General features: G+C 36.3%; 1 pseudogene; it reads right to left on the reverse strand.

Annotated features, from left to right (window-relative positions):
- Window positions 1-349: 349 nt before the first annotated feature.
- Window positions 350-13,218, reverse strand: LOC141431034 (fructose-bisphosphate aldolase-like; annotated as a pseudogene).
- Between the last annotated feature and the right edge of the window lie 2,181 nt (window positions 13,219-15,399).

Consider the following 15,399-nt stretch of genomic DNA (forward strand, 5'->3'; position numbering starts at 1 on the left):
GATAATTTTGATATTTCTGCTATAAGAAATAATTTTACTGCGAAAAAAAAACAAGTCTCGCCACTTAGAACCCTGCTCGTCGTGGACAGCTTTGGCTGGCCAGTGACTTCAAAAAGAACAAGGTTCTTAATTTGACTGCTTTTTTATATTTGTTACGTCAGAACTCCGTTATTTATGTCCCTGCTTGAAAAATAAAACACCCTATAAGGAGGCCCTTTGAAGTACTTACAGTTTTTTTGGTTGTTACGGGTATATTATATTACCAAAACTACAAATGAAAATGATGTACAGCGCTCTTATTGTATACAGTAAGAGTTAACATAAAACGAGCAGGTAAAAAAAGAAAACAGCTTGTAAATAATTTTATTTGTCTCTTTCATAAGCATAATAACATTAGTTATTAGAACATTCACAGGATGCAAGCAGGATTAGGGGATACTTCCGAGTTGATCTGTAGTTCCGTTAATAATCATTCGATGGTATCTATTGCTTATTATTTATCTTCAAATCTTACAGTTACTTGCAAACATAAATCCCCATAAATTCATAAACGAGTTTTGCCTTTATCTGTTATTTTGAAATTTGCTTCAAATGAAAATAAAATCAAATTTAGTTAGGTATTTCGGATTAAACCGAAAAACGACTAATTGAAATCGGCAGTGTCTTCTTCAATGTCGACGTTGATGCTATCATGGGTAGCCTCTTTGGAGCTATATTTTCAAATATTTAACCAGCTAGAAAACTTGGTTCCAGCTTCAAAATTTTATACAAACTAAAACTAGATTACTGGATTAAACCGACAGGCTTCAGATCAAATGAAAGTATCAAAACAAAAGCAGTCTAAAAACATCAATTGAAATCAACGTTTTGTATTTTAGGTACATCCAATAAAAAACTTCATTTCTTACTAATAAAAAAAAATTGTTACAAAGCATTGTGACAGTCATAACACTTAAATGCCAAATCCAGTGGCGGGAGAACGTCACGAATTCAAAATAAAGTAAAATATTTTTATGATCTTCCGACTAGAAAACAAATTCATGATTCGATACATTTTCGCCTTAAAAATTTACAAACAACGAAGGAATATAAAATTCCGAATATAAGTAGACTTTAACACTTCAATAGGCATGTGCTTTGATGAAGTTAGATTTGCTAGCGGCAAAAGACGGTATAGAACCGGCAACGTATTTGGCCGAAGCGGCTCGACCGTTCGCCTAAAAAAAAAATTGGCAGACAAGTGACATTCCCAGTTCAAAATAGAATCGTTTGTTCGTAATTTCAAATTGTGTTCCGTTAGATTTTTTACGTTATAATTAGTTAAATTAAGCGGTTTTGAAGATTTGATGGCAGCATCGGAGTGGCAGCGTCAGTGCAATGTGGGCAACGTGCGATAGGAATGAAAAAAAAAAACAAAAATCTAAATTAGTATGAATTGCTGACACAATAAATGAATGACATGAATGGACCTTGTCGAAACAGCACTAACTAAGTGCATTATTGTATTTATTTCACGATTTCGTAGGTTGTCAGTTTTTTTTTTAAATGTAATGCATCAGTCTTAATCCATTCATATCCTTCACGCGTGAATATTATTCAACAAAATATCAAACGTGATTCCATGCGCTACGACTGTAAAGAAAGACAAAAGAGGGCTGTCGTTTATTATAGAATAGAATAGAAATGTTTATTTGTTTTTTCACAAAAATACATCAGTAATACAATTTAAACAAATAATAAAAATAAAAACAAGTTTTTGTGAAATCGCGAAAAAACACACACACCAACACACGAAGTTTGTTATACTCAGTGCATGGAAACAAGTTCAGCGAATAGTTTTATTATTATTAGACAATATACTGAGCGGCAAAAAATTTGGCCCTGAAATGTATGCAGGAACAGGTATTTTTTTATGAGGCGTGGGCCAAATTTTGTCCCGCTGAGTATAGTTACGACAACAGTTAGCGGAAACGACACAAAACGAACAAAAAGTGCCTACAAAAGAAACTCTCAATTTCAACAAGCATAGAAAATGACTAATCTAAGACAAGTTTCAACTTTTTCAGTTGTGTTGTTCCACAAATTACTCTACGCATATAAGAACGCAACTAATTTTGACCTCTTTATAACAAAACTATGAAAGTTTCTTTCACGTAAGTACATAAAGCATAGCTACTTATATTATAGACTACACTAGAAGCTATAATGACACACAAAAGACATAAACAAAATGGGTAGATACAGTCAGCAACAAAGATACAGCCAAAGTGCAAAAAATATGTATACACGACCTTAATGTTCAGACAATAAAGTCCTGTATACATATTTTTGGCACTTAAAATGTATGTATATTTTTGTTGCTGACTGTACATAGTTAGTAAACTACAATTAAATTAATTTAATCATCATACTCACCCTGTTAAATTTAATTTAATTCAAAATAACTTGTAGTTTAGAGGATTAACCATAAATATAGGTATTATACCTAAATCTTCAAGGTACTTAATATTTACATTAGTCCCAATAAATAACTAAAAAATCTCTTATTTCTTTTTTATTACGTTTTAAGTATAAGAAAACAGACCACCACCACAATTTATTGAAGGCAATGTCCACAATAAACATAATGGGGAAGGGAGAAGGATTAGAAAATATGTGATATCGAGCAAGTTTCTTAGGATTCTGTATAAAGACGATCAACCAGACCCTATTGTTAAATCTCCACTGTCTGTCTGTTCGTGCGTCATATTACGCAACTTATTACTGTGGCCGTTACAATAACAAAAATAAAGTTTAAGGGGGACTGTACAAAAACGTATTTTTATCGGTCAGATGGCACGGATTCCTTCGTGTACGAACCCGACTCGTAGTTGGCAGAGTTTTAGGATTCTCAAAGATTTAGAAAGGAAATGCCACGAAAGAAGTTGGATGTACAAAAATGGATGTAAAAACTATTCTGTTTGAGAATTTTTTCCTTCTCCTCTAACCCTAGTGACCGAACACGGCGCCCTTAAGCAACCCCTGTTATCAAAATATTAGTGGTAAAGATTCCCAGCAGAATCTACTTCGTTTCTGAATTCTCACTCTCTTATTTTAGTAACTCATTTTATCGCGCTTAAGTAGTTTCTGTTTTCAGGATAGCAAATTAAGTTTACCCCTAATGCTCGTCCATTTGGATTTAGGAGCCGTTAGCTAGTGACTTTCCAAAGTAGACAGTCCAGCATCCATATTAACCTAGAACTCAGCACTTTTCCTATGTGCAAGGAAGATTGAAGAAGATCAAAAAGATTCCAAAGTACTTTCCCCATACTAAAGTTTCGCTTGAATAGCATCTTCTTTAGGAGAACGCTGGAGGATTTTGTTCACAGGGAGCACGCCTTTTAGCTCACAAACGACCTCTGCCCGTAAATGTCCTAATCTCTGTCACTCTAGTAGTATAAACACGCTTGCATCAACTGTATTAAAAAAGGGGGAAGAGATCCCTTACTTCACAACCGTATACTCTAAAGGGTAAAACCCCCCCTTCTTTAGCCTCGTAGCAACCCATGTTAGTATACATACTTCAACAGCTCCTGTGGTCCAGGAAGCACAATCTCGGGTGTCATCCCAATTCCCTAAAGCATGTTTTAATCCCTTGTTTTAAAAGGAGGAGAAAACGATCTTATATCCCACAACCGCTTTACCTCCCCACACTTACTATTATTACCTCCTAGTAAGGTAAGCCACGTTAGCTCCTCTTAGTAGCTTCTGCAGTCTAGGGAGCAAATTTTCGCGTTTTCCAACCCAGGCTCTTAGTATTCCATGGCCAATCGATGTGGCCAGCGATCTTCGTACGTTAATTATACCTAGTGCCATCAGACGCGTGATTTTGTCAAAATTAGACATTAATGACATTGTATTAAGAACCACGGCACGCGTCATCGTGAATATGTATGACACCCTAGATTTGTACCAATTGTCTTAGTAACCAAAAGGAGAAAGGATCCCACATCCCAAAACTATTTCTGCTACACATCCCCACACTCAAGACTCCTGGTAACCCACCTTAGCGCGTTTCAGCAGCTCCTGCTGTCCAGGAAGCACGTTCTCAGTCTTGCCAGCCCAGGCTCTCAGCACGGAGGCCTGGAGGGCACGTCCGTAGCTGAAGGTGAGGGCCCAGGGCCGCTTCAGATCGACGGTGTTGATGGCGTTCAGGTTGACGGAAGCCTCTTCCTCGGACTGGCCGCCGGAAAGGAATGTGACGCCTGGAAGGTAGAAAAGGGGGATAAGTATTGTATTTTCCATGTACTGAATGCACAGGCTGCCCACACGATGTTGTATTTCATATTTAGATGTTAATTAAAGAAAAAAAGCTATTTGGGGAGTGAAAAGAGTTTATTTTGAAAATAGTTTTAATACTCCCTCTGAAGTACATTCAGTCTTTTAAGTACTTTGAACACTTCTAACATCAGAATGAAAAAAAATGTCACAATAAAAACAAAAATTACACTGCAATAACAGTAAACGAAGTCACCAGTTTGGTGGATCCTCAAAATGAATAATTATTAGCTAAAATAAGATAGACTTGAAATTCCCATTCTAGCTAGAAAGGAAAACTAGCCCATATTTTATTCTTTCAATAGGGGGGGGGGGGGGGGGGGAGGGGGACCGTAGTCATGAAGTAGTCTTGAATGTAACTGTTTGGATTATTACCGGGAACGGCAGCAGGCACGGTCCTCAACAGAGCGGTGACGGTGGCGCGGCCGATGTCCATCGGGGTGTAAGTCTTCTTGCACGCCTGACCAGCGGTTACCTGGTACGAAAAGGTACTGTCAGTTTATTATCATTCACAACCCGTATGTTAAACAAAGGCTCATTCAAAATATCTGTGGAAATTGTAGAGCTAATTGTTGTGAGGGGTAGGCTTTAAAAGAGAGACCTCTCTTCAAAAGCGACAGAGAAAAGCAAGTCAGAATTTTTGTAGTTGTAGGAGTTGTCACAGGTGACGCCATCTGTAGTACTATTTCCAAACCTCCCGTCCCAATAGCGGAGGCTTTAACCAAGTAGATTCGGTCAGATGGCGCCACGTGTGACACCCGAGATTGCAAGATGGCGCACTCATTTGTTCTCTACGAAAAAAAAACGAGCACGAAACAAGATCGCTGCATCAATTATCTCACCTTCTCTCAACCAACTGAAATAAAGGGACCTAGATCCCAACAGGAGTATTTTTTTAGACACTGAGCCACGTCACCATTATTCTTGCTTGTCTATTATTATATTATTTTTTACGTATTTCAACTAGGCAAAGGACTGTGGCCCATGCATAAATATTATAACGTTTAGACTGAAGCTCCAGCTCAATAACATACGCGATGCCGAATATCGGTTTATGTTGGAGATGGAGACGTACGTCATCATCATAACCATTCGCCGAAAGACATCCACTGCCATACATAGGAGTCCCCCCAAGAACACCTCAATGATCGGCCGTGAGCCGCCCGCATCCATCAGACTCCTGCACACCATATCACGGTACGACGCTGATATAGACGCTGATACGCTGCCTTTTCCGGTAGGTACTCGCCTAGAAAGCCCTATCAGTTCTTCGAGCAGAAATCCGGCTGACCGTCATGAAATGGGAACTTTTTAGGAGGAGACTTATGTTCAGCAATAGACATACTGGGCTTGAAAAAGATGACCAAGGTAGCATAGAACTGAACTTACCATATTGGGCTTGAGGAGGGTTCCCTCGAGGTAGACGTGGTGGTCACTCAGAGCCTTGTAGACGGCAGCCAGCACCACCTCTGTGACTTTCTGGGCGCGGTCCAAGTCGTGCTCGCCTGGAGGTTAGTGATAAACGTGTTAATACGACTGCATAAAGAAGTTAAGAAGAAGTAAGAAGTCTGAGTATATTAGGAAACTTTCTATACTTCGAGATATGCGTGCTTTAAGTTTCGGAACTAACATTTACCAGGAATTATCATCATCATCATATCAGCCGTAAGACGTCCATATTTGGACCCACGCCTCACCCATAGACCTCCAGTTGTTTCGGTTGGAAGCGACCTGCATCACCAGGAATAATTGAATTAACGTTTGTGATGGACTTAAATGATCTAATTCTCACTCACTTCTCATTGCGATATTGATATGAAACTAATGACGCGTAGTTCTGATGACAATACAATATGGTAATATCGAGCTGATCTGACGATGAAGCCTGCAGCTAGGTACGGGAACTCCAAAACAGAACAACGTAACCTGGCCGTTTCGCATTGAAATAAGGGTTTTCACTGAGGCGAAATATCGCTAGATGGCGTTAGTGTCGCGAGGACCATAAGCGACCAATAAGCCCGCCTCACCGCTCCCAACCTCGCTCCCGTGAGCGATAAGGCCGCCTATTGCTTACCTTAGAAAATCTCTATGTATACACTTGTGTTTTCTGTACTGTTTACTGTATTGGTGTGCAATAAAGAGTTATTGTATTGTATTGTCCATTTGACGTTTGCTCGTGATTGGTTAAATAACTAAATGAGCCAATCGCAAACAAACGTCAAACGCACCTCACGATACTAACGCCATCTAGCGATATTTCGCCTCTGTGAAAACCCTCATTGAGGCAAACGATAGAAAACCATTTTAGAAAGAAGAAAGAAAGAAAAACATTTATTCGTGACATTTTTTACAAATAAAAAAAGAAATGGCAATCTTGGATAGCCACGAAATGGTGCCCAATCTCAGCATGATGTCAACCTTGCGCCGACGCTGGTCGTCCGACCTGAAAGATTTTCATCACTTTTTTTCTACATCACTATAACAGGGTAACATAACTGACTCGCAGTTCAACTCACCGTCAGGCATAGCTACCTACTAAACAATGGGCATGATGCGCTGGCTCTGGCAGATGGAAGCGTAGCGAGCCAAAGTATGGCATTCTCCTGGATAGCCTGGTAAGAGGGCGTGTTGCGGCCAATCTTCAACACGCAACGCCACTTGGCGAAGTGTTCCATAGTCCCCGTGTTGTTCGCAAAGGGAGGACAAGTCGTCGAGACCTGAAAGAGTATTCCCCGAATATATTTTTGGTTCGTATTTGATGTTATAGATTATTCAGTTATAGATAAACCCGCGTAGCTCACCAACTATGAGATTTGACATTTCATAAATTAAAGTCTTCTATAGCTACCTACATAAACAAATATGAGAGCTCATTGAGAACAGTAAATGAAAATAAAATGTATTCGAATTTTTAATTTCACAAATACCAATTATCAAAATATAATGACTAAGTGCGGCCCGCCTTTATTTCAATTTGCCACTATTGTAGCCCTTGCCTGCCAAAATGTAGCTGTTATAGAAATTGGAGGGTGCACAAACGATATTGCAAAAAAGTTGTTCTGCTACCCCTAGATATAGGTACAAGGTAAGCAGAAGACGCAGAAGTTGCCACAAAAAAAATTAACGGATTGAGGTGAAATTTAGTGAACATTGCGTTAACTTTTCAACATAAGAAACTTAGAAAAGTTAAAGAGCTGCGCAAAGCCACTGTCACAGACAGATAGACACTGGCATCAAACTTATAACACCCCCCCTTTTTGCGTCGGGGGCTTCTGACCTATTGTAGGATTTTTTTTGTACATGGACCCCACTAACACATTCTACATAGGATGCTAGTGAAAAATAATAAAGTAGGCAACCTAGAACGGTTGTTTTGAGAACAAAACGCGATCGTTAGATAATGGTAATTTGCCTGTCCTATTATCGGCTTAATGACAATACTGTACAGATTACGATAAACGAAATAGTTTATCCTTTGAGTTTATCAATAAATGTTAACCGGTCGATAAAACCCACGATAAAATAAAGCCAACATAATTATATTCTTAAAACCTTTGAAAAGTATTTTTATTATATCATTGCAATAGTAACGCTTATGATTGTGAGCACTGCATTATATTATGTATGCTTCGATCAAAATAAGTTAATTTCTGTAATAACTGGTTTATGAACCGCTGCCATGTTTCTTGAGGACGACATGAAATTATTTTCATTAAAGGACTGAACAATAATGTACTTTGGTATTTCCCGTTACACAGGTGTTATACAATATCTTGAATTTAAACTGTTGATATTGGGTCGTATTGCCTAAAGCGCTGACGTTCGCAATCGTAATCACCATCTTTTACTACCCTAGACCCAGGGCAGCCTATACCGTGTGACAGAAAGACGCGGTAAATGCGATTGTGCTTCAGAGGGCGTTAGACAGACAGATCTCGGATTATGAGATTTAAACAACACCTGAACAGTCATTGCGAAATACATAATTATTATTGATTGGTACCATATAAATTATGTAATACCGGACAAAGCAGTAATAGGAGAACAGGAGCAGATAAGATTCTATTGCACAAGACTTGAAAACAAAAAAACAAACAATTGTTATCAGACCCACTAAAAGAATGTTTTTGTAAACAACAAATAGTATTCTTAAAGGTAAACTTTGTGAGCTTGTAATAAGATTTATTTTACCAAGTTCATTATAACAAATTACAAATATAAATCACAGATATTATCATATTGGACTTTGACATTGTAATCTTTTGTAGATAGTTCAGTCGAGCCCCTCAAAAATCTAAACTAAAAAACACCTACTCAGTGACGTAACATTTCGACATGGTGACTAAAATCCGTGTAAAATTACTTTGATTTAATTCATGAAAACCAACAAAAAAACATGTTTACCATTTTTATGTATAGGTGTATAGGTATACATAAAGATCGTAAACATGTTTTCTCAAAGTTGCGTCAGCTTTCAATATGTTTTTGTAACTTAACGAAATTAATGTAAAATCATCAAATTTTAATCTCACGGCACTTTTGCTAAACCAAGTCAATTATAATAATCATAACAAGATTGCGCTAGTTTTTGCTGAAAAAAGTAGTGTGCAAAGTATTTGGCTACTTTGTAGTAGGTACAATGCGATCCGTACCAGAAGACCGTGACTTTGACTTTGAAGTAGTATTAGTATAGATTGATTATCACTTCAATTTAAAGAATTTGTGTTGTTTATGAAACGACGGGAGACATTCCCATTCCTAACCACGTGCCTAAGTTGTTTATCACATTAAGGGGCTGTTTCACCATCCATTGATTAGTGTTAACTGGCGGTTAGGTGTGATGCCGTCTCTCTATTTGTTTTTTTCGAATAGACGGAGACGGCATCACATTGAACCGTCGGTTAACGCTAATCAATGGATGGTGAAACAGCCCCTAAATCTACCACCATTACATAAGTAATAAGATGTCCAAATTTAGCATCTGCCAGAATAAAGAAAGAATGCAACCTTAAAATAAATCGGTGATCAGTCAAGGTGACTTTCACAATAATAGTCAATTTCAACGTTCTAGTATAACAATGTCAGGACGAAGATAATCTAAAGGTCGCGACGATTTCACACGGGAATGACCTTTTATGACCTTGTAATGTCCTTGAAACATGAACAGACAAAATATTAGGTGAAAATGTCTGGGGTTAAATAAAATGTGTTGAGAAACAGTGAAATTGTTACGAAATTATATTAGGAATAAGTACTAACGTAACTAAAATAAATACTTGTGGTGTACTTGTGGCTCTGTGTTTTCTAATAGGGTTTCGTCGCCAAAATAATTTGAGAACTGCTGCACACACACAGACTAAAGAGAGCTACACCCACAATCAATAGAATAACACAACAATGGAGGAAATGACATACACTACCTATACCATAACATTTTAGAATGGGAGCACTCACAGACAACAACCTTGATGGAGGGAATGATGCTTCCTTTCTCCAAGATGCTCACTAAAGCTTTATACAATGTACCAGGCTACCATAACATTCTAGAAGCTTACCCTGGGTGGTGCACTCATCCTCAGAGCCGAAGAGCGGGACGACACCTTTGTCGACCTTGATGCCGGGAATGATGCCTCGCTTCTCCAAAAGTCCAACCAGGGGAGTGCCGTCGTCAGCCTTTTGGTATAGAGTCTCATGGAAGAGGATTACTCCAGAGATGTTCTCGGAGATGGCCTGGGGAGAAAGAACCAAGTGTTTTGTAACTTTACATAAGTGAGACTAAAGATAAAATATAACCCTCCTTCACAGTTGGATAAAAAGACTATATTAAAGATAATCCAATAAATAAAAATCAAGTGGCGAATGTATACAAGCTCTTCTATCACAACAGAGCAGCTGCGCCTGTTTGGATAATTATTTTTTGTTTTGTTTGTAATTATTAGGACAATGTTTTGTATGAAAGATGTACGAAAATTTGTACATAAAATTTTAAATCTCTATAATAAAAAATATTGACTCACTGACTGTACCTACTGTATGGTGGTGTAGAGTTCAATAAATAATATTTGTATTGGATTGATTGAGTGAGTGAGTGAGGCATAAAAGAGAGAGAGAGAGTTAAAAATATTGTCAGATTTGTTGTTGTTCAATATATTTGTTTTATCTACCTATTACATTATTTTATTTTATTTTTGAGTCTCAAATAAATGTTTTTCATTTCATTTTTCATTTCATTTCATTTCATATAGGTATGTAAATAGGTGTTACTGAAAGATTAACTGGAAGAGATACCATTATGAAATAAGATGGTCTTTGTACACCGTTTCCCAACATAACCTGTTAAATTTATTCATTTCATCCACAATAAAGAGTTGTACATAATACACATACACCAGAAAAAACAATTTTTGGTCGAATTTATTTGATTGTTATTCTGTTTCGTTAAGTGGTCTAACTGTAATGTGAAAATTTCGTCTCATTTCTTTCACTTGTGCGAAGCCAGTGGCAATGAAATAATTTTATTTTTAATTAAAAAAAATTGAGATTCTTTATACTAGTATTTTCCCCCATTCAAAAATAATAACCTAACATGGTAAAGTCTCGCATCATGAGCCTCAAGTCAAGATTACTTAGTGACAAGCAATCAGAGCTCATTGAAAGTCTAAATTAATTCGACCTTGGCATTACCTTAGCAAATAAGAATTCATGGGAATGGGCGGGTATTAGAAATTTGGACATTTGATTGATAAAATTATTTTCTACAATAAATATAAATATAATAATACAATAAAACAGTATAAATAATAATCAAAGAATTTTAAAATTAAAACTACACAATTAATAGTAAATTACTTCACTTGAATTGACACTCGTAAAACAAGATGCTTGATAAAAATTAAAAGTATAGATAATCCTTAAATTTGAACCAACTTAAAAAAAAAGGAGATCTCAATTTAGTTGTTTTTTTATGTTACAAGTACTTACCTCAGAACTAGAGTCATTTATGAACCGATTTAGAATAATAGTTTTCATTGGCAGGGTACAATTACTAACATGTACAAGCACTCATGATCACAACACTAGTAGGAAAAACTTCCCCACTGAAGTACATGACCATTTTGGCCATGAAGAAATACAATGTTTTATATTTTTGTAACAGTTTTGCCCAGCTCACATTACGATGGGTTGTGGAAGAACAATCTAGAACTTGTGGACTTACCGGGTCAGTGCTGAAGAGCAGCTGACGGTATTTGCGGCGGTTCTCCTCAGTGTTCTCGACTCCAATGTCCTGGAGACGCTTGCCCATGGTACCTGGTGAAAAGAAAGGTATTTTGAATTTACTATTCAAACCAGAATATCTATATTGGTTACTACTTAGTTAAAGTATTATTTTGTTTTTTATTCGCATTGGCAGATATTTTGAAAGCTTAATGCATTTTTGACTGAATTCTAATACATTATATCACATTCACATAATACAAATATATTAGTCTGTTCATATTAATTACCCTTTGACCGCCAAGGTCGGTAAAACACGACAGGTGAAAAAAGGGCCATAGTGGCCATGTCGGCATTTTGTGGCGCATATGGAACGATTTTCAGAATATTTTTTTTCTCTGCCGTGGCCGACCGTGGCAGTTAAAATGTTAATATCGGAGTCATTGATTGTCTGGAAGAGATCGCTTTTTAGTGATAAGACTGCCTATTGTCTACCTGAATTTTATATTTTGTAATGTCACTGTACTGCTTTTAGTGATCAAGTATATTATTTGTACCACCTATTTGTGCCATATAGTATTGGGAACAGTCATACAATAATTTCATTCAAAATTCATTCATGCATAATTTTCAGATCACATAGGCCTTTGCCATTTGGCACACAGAAACGGACACTTAATTCTGTTACAGCTGTTATATTCTACTAGCATGTATTACTTAAATTTTAAGCTTAATAATTAAATAAATTACCAGTGGACTCATCAGCAGCGAGGATGCCCTTGCCAGGGGCCACGATGGCCTGGGCAATTTTACGGAGCTCCTCCTGAAGCTCAGGGGTCGGGTATTGGAAGTATGTGCTCATGGTGGCTGTAACAACAATTTATGATTAACTTTTTTTGAGTTGGTGCGAGTATATTACACAAGAAGGCTGCAGTAGAATCATTCATCACTCAAAATAGGCTCAGAGTTGTAGTCTCTAAAAACAGCTTGCTACTACTTAATCTAAAAATCTTGGTGTCACTAACAAAATCTATAGACCATAATGATATCTGAAATAAATATTTACTTAATTTAAGTTATTTTATTTTAATTTAAAATCAATGGCCAGTCACAGACCTACAGATTGTTCAGTTCTACCTAGAACAGAATAGAAAAGAATTGAAACCGGAAGGCAAGAATGCATTATAAAATGTATCCTCCACATACAAACCTACTATTTGTGGGTGTGCAAGAATGCCCAGTCAGCAAGCAATTTACAGTTTTGCCAATTAGGAAGGTCTGGTTGGTCAGCGAGAGTGATAATGAACCTTAATTCTACAGTTGCTTGCAATATATCAAGGTAGGAAATAATAGGGAGAATGTGGTAGTAAAGTCCAGGGAGACCTGGAGAAGCCAAAATTCTAAAGCTACGCTTTGTCCTTTTACCATACTTTACGCTTGAATGGTTTAGAATTGGCACTGGTACGTTACCAATAGGTACTTTGTTTATCAAGATTTTTATGTCAAGAGGGTCTATATAGAAGTATACCTTTGGTTCCAAAGCCAGGCTTCCATCCTGACTCAGGAGGGCCCTTCTTTCCCTTTCCTTTAGGAGCCATTATTCACGAAAAAATACCTATCTAAATTAATAAAAGGGAAATCCTACACTCGACATTGTTTGTAAACTTTTCAAAAAAACATACCTCACCGATAATACACTTCAAGCTGACGCTTCCTGCACTCTTTTGTTTATTTTTCGAGTTTCGAAATTATTAAATCAATCAACAAGCTGAAGTTGTCAGTTATTGTCAATCAATCAAACTGAAACTGACAGTGATGAGAGGGTCAAAATGACGTGATGTTGACATTTTGATTTTTTCTATTTGTTTTTGTTTAGGGTTGTAATTATTGTCTCGATTCTGAATAAGCCTAATCGATTTTTCCTCAATTTTTGAAAGTCGTAAATTAAATTTACAATATTTACCATTTTTGATAAAAAAAATCTAGAATGTCAAATTAATCAATTTCTCAATTATTAATTTTATTATCTTTATTTGGCAATGTGGGTAAGCGAGTTGGCTAAATTGTGTGTTACTTAAACAGTACCTACCTAAACGTAGTGTAAAATAATTAGCAAATTATTTCCTGTTTTTACAAAGCTTTTTAAAGTAAGAAGCATGCTTGAAACTACTGAATTTCTATTTTAACGCAAGATCTAAATTTATTAAAAGGTGACCTTCAAAGGTCACTGAAAGCGCGACGTCACAGGCGTGTTTCCAGTTTTCTATACCAACTATATAATAGTCTGTATTTGTAGCTGTAGCTAAAACAATCCTGCATTCAATATAGGCACTATGAAAATACGATGCATTTGATTATGAAAATTAAATACATTTCCACCTACACCAGAGGCAATAACCTGCAGGCAATGCATTGCAAGTTTACTTTACGCTATGAAAAAAAGTGAACTTACTTAAATAGATTGAAAGAAATAGAAACTGGCGGATTATTAACGGTTGAAATTTAATACAACAAAATTAATTAAAACTACTGTTAAAACGTTATGTAATGTAACTAAGTAATTCGCTATGATGTTGTGTAATTAAGACTTATTACAAAATCTTAATAAGATCACTTTAATAACCTTCATATTGACTATTATACCAAAATAAAGAAAATTTGAGAACGTTATCGTTAGCCAGTCATAATAAATTCAGAGGTTGCTATAAGGTCAATTAAATTTTCTAAAAAATAAGTATGATTTAAAATAATAAACGTAAACCTATAGGCCGAAGAATATAGTATTAGGATCTATAATTGTAATTGACTTACAGTTTTGATTTGGTTTTAGATAGAAAAACACGGACACTCCCGATCAGCTACGCGGCTACTACTGTCAAAATGTATGAAGAGGACACGAAGAAAGGTCATTTGAAGGTCCAATGATAACGTGACAGTTCGCAGCGAGTTTACACGTCGACTAAAGCGACATCTGCCCTCGTTAACATGAACTGCGTTGTGAAGGTAGGCATAGTCGTCAACGTACAAATACGTTAGAGATGGAGATGTTTCAATACGAACCATCGTATAATAGTAATTTCGCGCTTTTAATACAGATGGCGCTGAAAACTAAAAATGGTGTACGAATTTTTTTGTAATTTCAAACTATGATTATTATAAATACTTACATCACGTTACACGAAATATTACGAAATACCTAAACCATACCTACCTAAAGCACCGTCATCAAACTTCTAACTTCAAAAATGGCTCACAATGCACATAACCTATATACTTTTACACTCCGCAAATCGAAAACTTTTTGTATTATCGTAAGTCACGGTCACGACTAAATTTTTCATTTTTTTATCAATACGATGTACAAACCTGCGTAATGGTATTACAATTTTTCCAAATATTTGTCATAACAAAATACGGCGTCTAATCGACTCAATTATATCAAATCATGATTTTTAGTGAGCGTGTCCCATCACTAAATATAATATATGATCAAACGAACTTCACAAGTGAAATTCGATCAATATTATATGAGTCGCTTAATTCGAAGATATAAATTAACCAGGTAGTCCTTTAAACCTACAAGACAGCATTGCACGTTTCTTTATAGAAAAAAAAAATAAAAAGTAAAACACCGATTCACATCCTTGCCTTGCTCTATTGCTTAGTCTGTGGCTCATTCTTTTAGAGATATATAGATAATTCATTTCACTATTGGTTTATGTATTCTGCAGAACTTCAAACAGGGCTTCTGGGAGGGTGGGTCTTTATATCTTCGAATTAAGCGACTCATATAATATTGATCGAATTTCACTTGTGAAGTTCGTTTGATCATATATTATATTTCGTCGCTTAATTCTTCAGATATAA

The sequence above is a fragment of the Choristoneura fumiferana genome, chromosome 9, assembly GCF_025370935.1.
Source record: "Choristoneura fumiferana chromosome 9, NRCan_CFum_1, whole genome shotgun sequence".
NCBI lineage: Eukaryota > Metazoa > Arthropoda > Insecta > Lepidoptera > Tortricidae > Choristoneura > Choristoneura fumiferana.